We start from the raw sequence: 13,783 nt of genomic DNA, 5'->3' as shown, positions 1-13,783 counted from the left end.
ACTGAAAAAATGTGCAACTGATCATATCATTGGTATATGCTATAACTTATTCAAAGTACAGTCTTATAAGCTTTTGGGTGCAAAGACAAATAAGTTGTCCATGGCAGAAGAAATGAGTCTTCTAAATGCACTCCACAGCAATGGAATATTTGCCCTTGTGCTTCATTGACATTATACTACACATTAATTTTACTAGGAATTTGAGACATATATAGCTGAATGGTAAGTTATTTGAAATGAGTGGAATTTGTAAATGACATCCCTCTTTCTTTTTTGTTTAATATTTCTGCTTCTATGATGGTTTTTAGAAGCTTTTTTGTAAGACCATACTAGGGGCCTTGAACAGATTTAGTAATTCTGTTGGCAAGTTGACACTTTTATCTTGGTACATCACTGTATCATTGGAGTTAAATATTTTTCATTTTTTTTTTCTTTGTCAATTTTTTTTATTAAAGGAGGGGTTGAAGGATAGCATCAAATACAAAAACCAGTGTCTAGTGGTGGGTAGTTTCAGAGGTATCACCAGATTTACCCACAAATACTTTTACACCTCCCCCCCCCCCCCCCACACACACACACTGTAATTCATAAGTCCCCCCCCCGTCCCCCCATCATACACAGTGATTATGCCTGTACAGTATCAAAAGTACCACAAATCTATCTGAGATAAAGAAAAATAGTCTCTAAATATTAACTGTCTAATTACATGTTAGAGATGAAGCAATGAATGATACCAATACTGGAAAGTGGTGGCTGAAATACAAAGAATGGAATGAGTAACCATAACCACTCACTTTACACTGAAGGCAATATGTGGTAGACAGACACATAAACAAGAGCTGGAATAATTATCTCAGCTCCAGAAATTGTGTTCTACAGCTAGAGCTAAATCTGCACTCTGCATACCACCGTGAAGTACATGGTACAGGGTATGTCCCTTTGTACCAGTTATTCAGGTTTCTTCCCATTCCATTCACATATGGAGTGTGGGAAGAACACCTCTGTGCATGCTATAATTATTCTATTCTCATCCTCACGATTCCTATGTGAGCGATATATAGTGTGTTGTAGTATATTCCCAGAGCCATCATTTTAAGCCAGTTCTTGAAATATTGTTAGTGCGCTTCCTTGGGATAGTCTACATCTATCTTCAACAGTATGCCAGTTCAGTTTCCTCAGTACCCCTGTGACACTCTCCTATGGATCAAACAAACCTATGACCATTCATGCTGTCCTTCTCTTTATATGTTCAATACCCTTGTTAGGCCTGTTTGATATAGGCCCCACACTTTTGGGTAATATTCTAGAACCAGTCACATGAGTCATTTGTAAGCAATTTCCTTTGTAGACTGCTTGCACTTTATCAGTGTTCTACCACCTGCTTTACCCACAAATGAGCCAATGTGATGATTCCATTTCATATCCCCATAATGTGTTACACTTAGGTATGAGTTGGCCTATTCCAACAGTGACTCATATATTACAGTTTCTTTAGAAGTGTACAATTTTACATTTTTGAACATGTAAAACAAGTTGCCAACTTTTGCACCACTTTGAACTCTTACAAAGATCTGACTGATTATTTATGCAGCTCCTCTCAGACTGTATGTCATTATAGATAACTCCATCATGTGCCAAAAGTCTGGTGTTACTCTTAATATTGTCTGCAAGGTCATTAATATACAATGTGAACAGCAAAGATCCCAACACACTTCCCTGGGGCACACCCAAAGCTACTTCTACATCTGATGATGACTCTGCATCCAAGATAAACATGTTGTGTCCTCCCTAACAAAAAGTCCTCAGTCCAGTCAATAAACATAGGTATGGTATTGAGTCAAATGCTCTCCAGGAGTCAAGAAATACTGCATCTGCCTGACTACCTTGATCCAAGACTTTCTGTATGTAACGTGAGAAAAGTGCAAGTTGGGTTTCATTTAACCGATGTTTTTTGAATTCATGCTGGTTGGCATGGACGAGGTTATTCTGTTCAAGATACCTCGTTATGTTTGAGCTCAGAATATGTTCTAAGAGTTTACAACAAACTGACATCAAGGATACTAGACGGTAGTTTTGTGGATCACTTCTACTACCCTTCTTGTAGATGGGCCTGAGCTGCGCTTTTTTCCAATATGTGGGCACAGGTTTCTGTTTGAGGGATCTATTATAGATTACAGTTAGAAGAGAGGCTAACTCAGCTGCAAATTCAATATAGAAACGGATAGGGATACTAGCAGGTCCTGGAGCTTTCTTCAGTTTTGATGATTTCAGCTGTTTCTCAATACCACTGACACAAATGCTTATTTCACTCATCTTTTCAGTGGTAGGAGGATTAAATTGAGGCAATTCTCTTGAGGTTTACTTTGTAAAGGAACATTTGAACACCAAGTTAAGTATTTCAGCCTTTCCTTTGCTAAGCTATATTTCAATTCCTGTCCCTTCATTAGTGGCTGGACACTAACTTTGGTGTCACTAATAGCCCTTACACACAACAGGATTTCTTTGCATTTTGTGAAAAATGCTTTGATAGCATCCTACTACAGTAATTACTGAAGGCTTACATGCATTGCACTCTTGACAGCCAACTGTATCTCATTCAGCATATCTCTATCTGTAGCCCTCTGCTTTGTATGACATCTATTATGTTCCTTTAGAAGTTTCTTTATAGTGACTGTCTGCCACAGGGGTCCCTCCTATTATGAACTGTTCTACTGGATACATATCTGTCCAGTGCATTTCAACTGAACTTCAGCCACAGTACCTCTACATGCTCCTACCCTGTGATGGAAGTTTCAAGTTCCTCATTGAGATATGACACAGCTGATTGTTTATATAGTATACTGAATATATATATCTTTGTGCTTGGTTAAGTTTTCCTTTGTACTTTGGTAATCATTGTTTCCACAACTGTGTCATGGTCACTGATACCAGTTTCAATGTAGACATCCTCAAAGAAGTCAAATCTGTTCGTTGCCATTAGATTCAATATATTTCCATCATGAGAGGGATTCTGAACTGTCTGTCCCAGATCATTTTCTGAGAAATCATTTAGTAATGTTTCACAGGATGGCTAATCACATTCACCACCAACTAAACTGTGATTTTTCCAGTTGAGTGTTGGGTGGTTAACGTGTCCACCTATGCTTATGTATGATTGGTCAACTTATGAATTTTTTGGTTACATTAGAATATGAGACTTGTGGGCGATAGAAGGATCCAATTATCATTTTATGCCCAAACATAACAGTGAGTCTTGCCCAAATAATCTCACACACAATTTCAATTTCTATCTTGGTGGATTTGTATTCCTTGCCTACAGTGTCAAATACACCACTTCCATTCCCAATATGCCTATCCTTTCAATATACACTTAAATTTTCTCCAAAGATCTCACTGCTAGCAATTTCAAATTTTAACCAGCTTTCTGTACCTAGTATTGTGTGAGATTCACTGCTTTTCAGGAGCACTTCAAACTCTGGTGCTTTGTTGTGAATGCTTTGGCTGTTAATCACTAGGATTTTAAAACTCTCACCTGTGGGAGGCATTTCTTTCAATCTTACATTGATTCTTCTGGGTTTCCTACAGCTATTGTTACTTGGATTGAATGAAGTTTCATCTAATCTAAAAGGCCATCGCGTGTACCGCATATACAGTCAGCTACCTAAGTAGCAGATTCTGATGTGTACTGCACCCATGACCCATTTAGGGGGATCCTATAGTTCTCAACAAGTCCGGAACTTGCAGCCTAGCTCATCACAGAACCTTTGAAGTCTTCAAGTCAGTCCTGTGATTTGACTCAAAACCAAAATGCACATGGCTGGTCTTCTCAACCTTCTCTGCCAGCTGCTGGAATGACTCAAGTATGACCTTGGAGCCCAGACAACAGGTATCAACCCATCCACCCTCACAGGATCCCTAGCTGTACCATTGGAATGCCGCTCACAGTCAAGTACATGAGTAATGACAGATCCCATACTTTCTGCAGAGGAGACAGGATTCACAGGAGTGTATAGTACTTGAAGTACTTTTAGTACAGGTACCACAGGTACATGACTCTCAGAAGCTCTTCCAACACATCAGCTCATAGCAGCTGCCAATCATTTGATAGTAGTCAGTGTGATTTCCAGCTTCTTACAAATATCAACAATTCATTTCATGTTCAAGGACATCATTCACAGTGGGGCTGCATTTCAGCTGGTGCATTATAAGGCAGTCAAAAAATCCTGCTGATCAGACCATCTTTTAATCTCTTGAGCTAAATAATTGCTAATTACCTGTAAGAACTGAAGCAAATACACAAAACAAGATTTATATTATGGCAACAGAAAAACCTGTGGTAAAAATTGTTGGTTTCCTGAAACTTTTTGAGGTTAATTATAGTTGTTAGCAAACTCAAAAACAAAGTTAATGTACAATAAACATAGATATGTATAGAGCACCTCCTTTTTAACAGAGAGCACAGAGAAATCATTTAGTAATGTTTCACAGGATGGCTAATCTCATTCACCACTAACTAAACTGTGATTTTTCCAGTTGAGTGTTGGGTGGTTAATGTGTCCACCTATGCTTACTGTATGATTGGTCAGTGTTTTGGTCCAGCAATCTATCTGTGGCAAATGTTAGTGTTGTGTGAAGTAGCTGACATGAATGAGGAAGATGACTGGATGAGGCCAGTAGAGAACAGGAAAACGGAAGAGAGGGGTATGGTTTAGGAGATGAAAGACCCATTGAGAAATGGAGTTAGGAATGCAGCACCAGTAAAAGCTCAAGATAGTAGTGTTTTGTGCACTACTAAATGGGGCAGAGGTAGGTGGGAAGGGAGGACAGGATGCTGGAGAAGGAGACTACTGACTAAAGAGTGGCACTAATAGCACCACTATGAGGAGGCATATCATATCTGCTTTAAATACACACTGTAATGGTCATGAGTGCTAGTTACCTTTGCGATTGCACCTGGTGAATTGATGTTAGTCAAGAATGCCTTTAAGGTGACAAAGACGCCATTATCAACACCTCACTGAGTTTGAATGAGTTCATGAAATGCAAGAAGTTGGATTTTCCCTCTGCAATACTGCAGACAGACTTGACAGGAATGTAGCCATTGTCCATGATTGCTAGCAGTGGTGATCATGAGAATGTGTGGACAGAAGAAGACCGGCTCCGGACAGCGGTGCAATACTACCAAGACAGAGGACCATTGTGCTTGGCATATGGCTCTGGTGCATTGTACTGCCTCTGCACAAAAATTTGAACAATGGTTGGCACCACAGTGACACAACAAGCTGTTACAAATCAGTTACTTCAATGACAGCTCCAAGCCAGATGCCCTGTTGTGTGCATTGCACAGAACCCAAATCACCACCATTTGCACCTTCATTGGTCTCAAGTGAGAGCTCACTAGAGGGCAGGGCAGAGGTCTGTTGTGTTTTCTGATGGAATCTGGATGTGCCTCGATGCCAATGATCACTGTGTGTAGGTTATAAGGAGGCAAGTTGAGGGCCACAATGAACCTGTCTGCATGTTAGACACACTGACCTACATCTGGACTTAAGGTATTGGGTGTGATTTTGTGACAGCAGGAGCACTCTTGTGGTTATCCCATGCACTCTGACCACAAAACTGTGCATCAGTCTGGTAATTTGACCTGCCATGCTATCATTTGTGAATAGCATTCCAGGGGGTGTTTTCCAACAGAACAACTGTCGGCCACATATCGTTGAGTAACCCAACATGCTCTACAAAGTGTCAACATGTTACCTTTGCCTGCTCAGTCAAAGGATCTGTCTCCAATTGAGCACATTTGGGACATTATCGAACGACAACTCCAGCATACTCCACAAATAGCATTAACCTTCCCTGTATTGACCAAGAGCAACAAGCAAGAAATTTCATCCCACAAACTGACCTCCAGCACCTGTAAAACACAATGCATGCAAGCCTGCATGCTTGCATTCAAGATTCTGGTGGTTACTCCAGTTATTTATGTACCAGCATTTCACATCTATAGTGGCTTACCTCGCAATGTTGATCGCTTATCTGGACAAATGTATTCCAAAAATTTCATTACTCTACATTAATTATTTCACTGGTGTTGCAATTCCTTTTTTTCCAGTGTATATTTGATCTAGCAGTAACAAATAAACCAAATACACAAACGCCAGCTAAAACAGGTAGAAGGATTTATATGTTGTACAAACTAGATAGAGAGGCAGTAATTTTATGTCTGAATGAAGAACTTGAAACACTTAACTATAAATGAGAGCATGTAGAGGAACTGCCATTTAAGTTTAAAATAATAGTTGATCATGTAATTGACAGATGTATACCTAATAGAACAGTTCATTGTGGGAGGGACCCTCCAAGATATGTAGACACTGTAAAGAAAGTTCCAAGGTAACAGAGACTGCTTCACAATAGACTTCAAACAAAGCGTAAACCTAGAGACAAGAGAGATGCTGAGTGAAATGTGTTTGAATGACATGTGGGCAATGTGTGGAGCCATCACTGGCTGCTACAGCAGAAAATTATTGAAAGATATCTCACTAATCCCACAGAAACTCTGGTCACATGTAAAGGCTGTCGGTGACTCCAAAGTTAGTGTCCAAACACTCATTTCATGACACAGGAGATGAAATCGAGGGTAGCAAAACAAATATAAATATGCTACACTCCATTTTCAAATGTTCCTTTAGAAAAGAAAATCCAGGAGTATTGATCTAATTTTCCACCACAGCAAAGATGAGTGAACAGGTATTAGTGTCAGCGGTGTTGAGGAACAGCTGAAGTCACTTAAGCTGAATAAAGCTCCAGGGCTCTATAGCATCTGTATGAGTTTCTATGCTGAATTTGAGAGTTAGCCAAAACCACATATACCTTGAACAAGAAGTTGTGTCTGTAGTTGAATGAAAGTACAGGAATGTACCAGTACAAAACTACCATCCAACATCCTTGACAGCTGTCTGTTGTACAATTTTAGAATACATTATGAGCTCACATGTAATGTGGTATTTCAAAAATAATATCCTCCCCCATGCCAACCAGCATGGATTCCAAAAGATGTCATCTGTGTGATACCCAAATCATAGTTTTTCTCAGATGACATCCTGGAAGCCATGGATCAAAACAATCAGGTAGATACTGAATATCTTTTCTTCATAAACCATTTGACTCATTACCACCCTTGTGCTTAGTACTGAAAGTATGATCATATGTGGTATCTAATGAAATTTGTGATTGATAGGAATAATGCAGGATATTATCTTGGATGAAAAGTCATTGACAAGCTGTAGAAGTAGCTTAATGTGTGCCATAGGGAAGTGTGTTGAGACCCTTGCTGTTCACGGTTTATATTAAAAACCTTGCAGCTACATTAGTAGTAACCTCAGACTTTCCACAAATGATGCATTTATTTGCATAAAGTACCGTCTAAAAAAGCTGTACAAATATTCAGTCACATATTGATAAGATTTAAAAGTGGTGTAAGAATTAGCAGCTTCCTTTCAATGTTCAGAAATTTGAAATGGTGCACTTCATAAAATGAAAAAAAAACATAGTATCCTAGGACTGCTTTATCAATGAATCACAACTTTAGTCGATCAACTCATACAAATTCCTGGGTATAGAATTTGTAGCAATATGAAATAGAATCATGTAGCCTCAGTCTTAGGTAAAGCAGGTAGCAGACTTCAATTCATTGGAAGAATCTACTAGAAAAATGCAATATGGCTATGAAGGAAACTGCTTGTATAGCACTTGTGCCAGCCATCCTAGTATATTGCTCAAGTATGTGAATTCCACACAAAATAGGACTATTAAGGGATATTGTAGAAACACAAAGAAGGACAGCATGAATAGTCAAAGATTTGTTTGACCCTCAGGAGAACACCATGGAGATGCTAGAAAACCTGAACTAGCAGGTACTCACAGGTAGACAACTATCTAGTTATTACAAAAATTTTAAGGACTGGCTTTAAGTGAGAAATATAGAAACATAGAACCCGCTACACATAGCATAGATTAGACTAGTTACAGGACACAGAAGTGATTAGGCAATCATTCTTGCCCTGCTCTCTACATGAATGGAAAGCGAAGAAGCATTAATAACTGGTACAGCAGGAAGTACATTCTACCATGCACTTTGCAGTGGTTTGCAGGTTGTAGATGTGTATGTAGTTGTAACAAGAATCTTGGACCTAATGTGTGTAACAGCTGTTAGCAGAAACTCCTTAAATATCAAACTAGGTATATTAAGAATACAATCAGGGTGGCTACTCAAACTTGAAAAAAAAAAATCTCCCTGAGATTTCCAGGCATGGGGAGCATGATGGTGTCCTAATAGGTCCCTGATAATTTCACGGGTGGCAAGGGGGTGGGGGGGGGGAGCAGAGTTTCACGATGAAGACTTTTCTTTCTTCATGACTCAGATATACTAGTCATAAGCAATAGTTCTCCACAATCAATAATTTATATGGGATAATATTCATATGATTAACATACTTTGAAATTCCCTAAGATTTCCTCAATTTTTCCAAGTAATAAGTAATTCCCTGAGATTTACAGGTTTTCCAGAAGAATTGCCACCCTGTTCAGTGATCTTCTTCCTATGACAGCAACTATTTTCCTGGGAGTCTCTGTCACCTATGTCATCCTCACTCATGAGGAAACCCTTCCCTTTGTGCAAGTCCTGCTGAATTCTCACTGGATGAAGCAACTTGTGTTGGTCCAGGCATCATACCAGCAACACCCTTTATCTATAATTATGGTGAACAGGAACAGTCATGAGACCAGTACCCACATTTGCCTTCACCCAGATATCCTTCACATGAATTGTTCACTGTTCATCTTTGAAAGAAGATTGACTGGCAAGATAAAACACATCAGAAAGTGCATCTATATCAGCAATGATAGGTACAGGCACCAATGGGCCACTATTGTTGCTGCATAGATCTAACAAACACATCTCTATGCATATCTTACTGACAGACAGGATTAACTGAACATCTTAAAGAATCAAAAGGGCTGTCATCATTTAATAAAGTAAGCAAGCTAGATGATTAGACAAAACTAATGCCACAGGTGCTGTGAACAGAAAAAGAGTTGAGTTCTGTCTTCAAATGTTCCTTTGTGAATGAAGTACTGCACCACTGCAGGAATGAGAATCAAATCAGTTCTCAGGAATTATAAAATATTACAGGTCATAGTCACCTACAAAAATACAGCAGAAAAAAGAAGGAAAAGGCAGACACTCAAATAATGATGCAATACATCCTGCAAAACCCTGTTCAAATTAGTACAAAGATAAGTAGTGTATATGTTTCATCCCTTTTCATATTTTTGGGGTGGAGATGGTGAAGATAGACTTTTGGTACTAACCAATCACTCTCGATCTGTTTTCATGCTTGGCATGTGTATAGAATAGTGAGAAACACTAACAAATGATAAAATAAAAATTTCCTCTGGTACATTTCATAATTATTTGAAGATTATGAATACAGATGAATTGCTGCTTCCTAAAATTATTACATTATGGTGACTGGCGTGAAAGAATTCTTACTTCTTTCTGCGTACTGGTATTACTGATATTAAACTGTAGCAGAAAATCAGTTTTATTAAACCATGCATTCATTAACATGATTCCAATGGCTTTTTCACTCTTGTTTCCACCAAATCACTAAAGTTAAGCAATGCCAGGCATGGCCAGTACTTGAATGAGTAACCACACAGATATGTCACAACACTTTTGGCAATTTTCCCTTTGCCTCTCCAGCAAAATGGATGAGGGGTGGTGGCGTTAAGTTCCTGACCACCAGACTTTGCGCCAATGTCCTGTATTAAATTCCAAATCTCTCCACAGTGTATCATGGAGGGAGTGCACATGACACTGATGATGCTGATATGTTCATTGCATGGTAACATTAAGGTTGGTGGCTCTCTTTGTGCTGTTTGAGAGAAGTAGGCCATGTGCTGGCACTGGTTGCACCCACTCCCTTCTCTCATCACTGTACAGCGCAAACATGATACCATATGACAAACACACACACACACACACACACACACACACACACACACACACACATTACAGTCAACTGAATGTATCAGATACACTTATGCACACCAAGCTACCACTTTGTAAAGGAAGTGTGCGCGAAGGATAGTAAAAGCCTCTCCCAGTAGGTGGCTGAACCTACCCCTTGGGGTCTCCCACCAATTATGTCATATGAGTTGACTTCTTTGATTAATATTATGGTTGCACAGAAAGTAAAAATACAAACCTGATACAATCAAAAGGAAACTTACTTGTCACAATCATTGGCACTACTTTTTCCACTGTTGTTTGCATGATGCACCACTATTATCCACAGCTATTATGCACTACTGTTGTGCTCAAAAAGTACATTAAAACCATGATTTTACAGCTAATATTAGTACTATTTTGTGATGAGACAATGAGATGGCTTTCTGTGTTATACAGTGAAAGGGGAGTTTGGGAAGGTCACAACACACCTTTTCTTTTTTTTTAAAAAAAAAAAAAAAAAAAGAAGAAAAGAAAGAAAAAGAAAAAGAAGAAAGAAAGAAAGAAAGAAAGAAATGGAGGGAAGGAGAGAGATAGATAGAAGAAGAACAAGTATAAGCAGAATGGTACACAAACTCAGTGTCAAAGAAAAATTCAAATCAAGATCATGTTTGTTGTTAAGTGTTACAGAAACAGTACCGAACTGATAAAACCGACAACCTGAAATGCTGCATACCTACACCTACACACGAACTGATGTAGCACCCAGAAACAGTCCTCTCCCTCAGGTGGAAAGCTTTGACATGGTCAAGTTTCACTTATTTACAAACTTCAAGAAATAAGTGAAGAATAAAATAGATAACAATTAATAATGAGAGGTGGTAAAAAGGGTAACTGAGCAAGCACATGGAATATTGAAAAGCAAAACTCATACCCTGGACCACAAAATGTATGGACATTGATGGTTATAGAGAAAATAAATATAGCTTCAGAAAAATTTCCTTTGAAATTAATGTTTAGTCCCCAGACAACACTCATACTACCCAACAAAAAATTTTTCAGAATTTTTTTTTTCCCTTACCTGGTCCAGTGTCACTTATAATTGATATATTTGTTAACCAAGCATACAAACTGACAAACTGGGAGCTCCAAAAAAATATTATCAGACAGTTTTTGTGAACTATAACAGTATGATATTCCCTACACATTAGCCAAGTTCTTGTTGCCTAGCTCAAAATTCGTGTTGTTCGCTTTTAATTAACACACAACAAGAGAACTTGATCACAATGAATGCATCTAATCAAGAAAGGTACTTGCCAGTATAATTCGAATATTACCTTGTAATTATATCATCTGTTGTCCTGCATCTAAAAAAGGCTTGCAGTTTATTTTTGTGTGAGATTTATCTGCCTATTTGCCCCAAGTCATCTGGTTGTTTCTATAAACTGTGAGAATTCTACAGTACTTTATATTTTTAAAAGGATGAAGTTATTTGGAAACTTTATATTCTGTGGTTCAACCTATCTGTTTTCCTTTGTTAGCATTAATTTCAGCAACAATAACAAAACAATATTTTCCATGTTTCATGCAGAGAATGAAATGGGAATATTGGCTACACTGATGGTTGTATGTGATTCTCCCCAGTGGTACCACTGATTCAGTCAAATGTCCCATTAGTTAATATCTAGCACTGTGAACACAGAGGCATGCTAATCTAACAGTGTTAATAACTGTGGCTTGAAATGCTTGCTTTCTTAGTTAATACACCTTTTGAAGACTATAGAAATAGATGTAGTAGAGATTGTAGTGAAAAGTCTTGCTTGCTACTGAATGTTTCCATCATTATCTAATATTTCTGTTGTTCCAATTTTTGCTATATTATTGTACCCTTTGAAGGAGAACAATCACATATTATTCCTTAAAAATGAAAGTATTGTGACGTACTTATTATTGTAAAATGAATATTATTTTCGAAATCACAACAAAATATAGACGTAAACATTTGTAGTTGTCATTACTGTGGTGTACATTAATTTTCCATCTGTCTTCAGATGCACTTTTACATGAACACATGTTGACCACTACAAGCTCAAGGTTGTATGGTTCACTGTACTTTTAATCGTGGAGCAAAAAGAGACAGCCAGAGTTGCAACTAAAATGAATGTCTATTTAGATGGTGAATGGCTTCAGAACATGCCCATTCTCAAACCAACCAATGTATGTCAGTTAAAATGTTCATCCAAAATAGCAGTAAATAAAGTGGGTACATACACTCCTGGAAATGGAAAAAAGAACACATTGACACCGGTGTGTCAGACCCACCATACTTGCTCCGGACACTGCGAGAGGGCTGTACAAGCAATGATCACACGCACGGCACAGCGGACACACCAGGAACTGCGGTGTTGGCCGTCGAATGGCGCTAGCTGCGCAGCATTTGTGCACCGCCGCCGTCAGTGTCAGCCAGTTTGCCGTGGCATACGGAGCTCCATCGCAGTCTTTAACACTGGTAGCATGCCGCGACAGCGTGGACGTGAACCGTATGTGCAGTTGACGGACTTTGAGCGAGGGTGTATAGTGGGCATGCGGGAGGCCGGGTGGACGTACCGCTGAATTGCTCAACACGTGGGGCGTGAGGTCTCCACAGTACATCGATGTTGTTGCCAGTGGTCGGCGGAAGGTGCACGAGCCCGGCGACCTGGGACCGGACCGCAGCAACGCACGGATGCACGCCAAGACCGTAGGATCCTACGCAGTGCCGTAGGGGACCCGCACCGCCACTTCCCAGCAAATTAGGGACACTGTTGCTCCTGGGGTATCAGCGAGGACCATTCGCAACCGTCTCCATGAAGCTGGGCTACGGTCCCGCACACTGTTAGGCCGTCTTCCGCTCACGGCCCAACATCGTGCAGCCCGCCTCCAGTGGTGTCGCGACAGGCGTGAATGGAGGGACGAATGGAGACGTGTCGTCTTCAGCGATGAGAGTCGCTTCTGCCTTGGTGCCAATGATGGTCGTATGCATGTTTGGCGCCGTGCAGGTGAGCGCCACAATCAGGACTGCATACGACCGAGGCACACAGGACCAACACCCGGCATCATGGTGTGGGGAGCGATCTCCTACACTGGCCGTACACCACTGGTGATCGTCGAGGGGACACTGAATAGTGCACGGTACATCCAAACCGTCATCGAACCCATCGTTCTACCATTCCTAGACCGGCAAGGGAACTTGCTGTTCCAACAGGACAATGCACGTCCGCATGTATCCCGTGCCACCCAACGTGCTCTAGAAGGTGTAAGTCAACTACCCTGGCCAGCAAGATCTCCGGATCTGTCCCCCATTGAGCATGTTTGGGACTGGATGAAGCGCCGTCTCACGCGGTCTGCACGTCCAGCACGAACACTGGTCCAACTGAGGCGCCAGGTGGAAATGGCATGGCAAGCCATTCCACAGGACTACATCCAGCATCTCTACGATCATCTCCATGGGAGAATAGCAGCCTGCATTGCTGCGAAAGGTGGATACACACTGTACTAGTGCCGACATTGAGCATGCTCTGTTGCCTGTGTCTATGTGCCTGTGGTTCTGTCAGTGTGATCATGTGATGTATCTGACCCCAGGAATGTGTCAATAAAGTTTCCCCTTCCTGGGACAATGAATTCACGGTGTTCTTATTTCAATTTCCAGGAGTGTATGTGTATGGTCCCAACTAATGTTCATTAATGAACAGGCATAGCCCAAAACTGTTTGCCAACTAAATAAACATCCAT

The 13,783-nt window shown here is 40.1% G+C and overlaps 1 protein-coding gene across 1 annotated transcript in view; it reads left to right on the top strand.

Annotated features, from left to right (window-relative positions):
• LOC124796150 (SCY1-like protein 2) overlaps nt 1-13,783 on the top strand; it is a 404,810-nt gene that overhangs the window by 375,278 nt on the left and 15,749 nt on the right. The window lies entirely within an intron of this gene.

The sequence above is a fragment of the Schistocerca piceifrons genome, chromosome 4, assembly GCF_021461385.2.
Source record: "Schistocerca piceifrons isolate TAMUIC-IGC-003096 chromosome 4, iqSchPice1.1, whole genome shotgun sequence".
In the NCBI taxonomy this organism is placed as follows: Eukaryota; Metazoa; Arthropoda; class Insecta; order Orthoptera; family Acrididae; genus Schistocerca; species Schistocerca piceifrons.
This window is presented reverse-complemented; position numbering and strand designations above follow the sequence as displayed.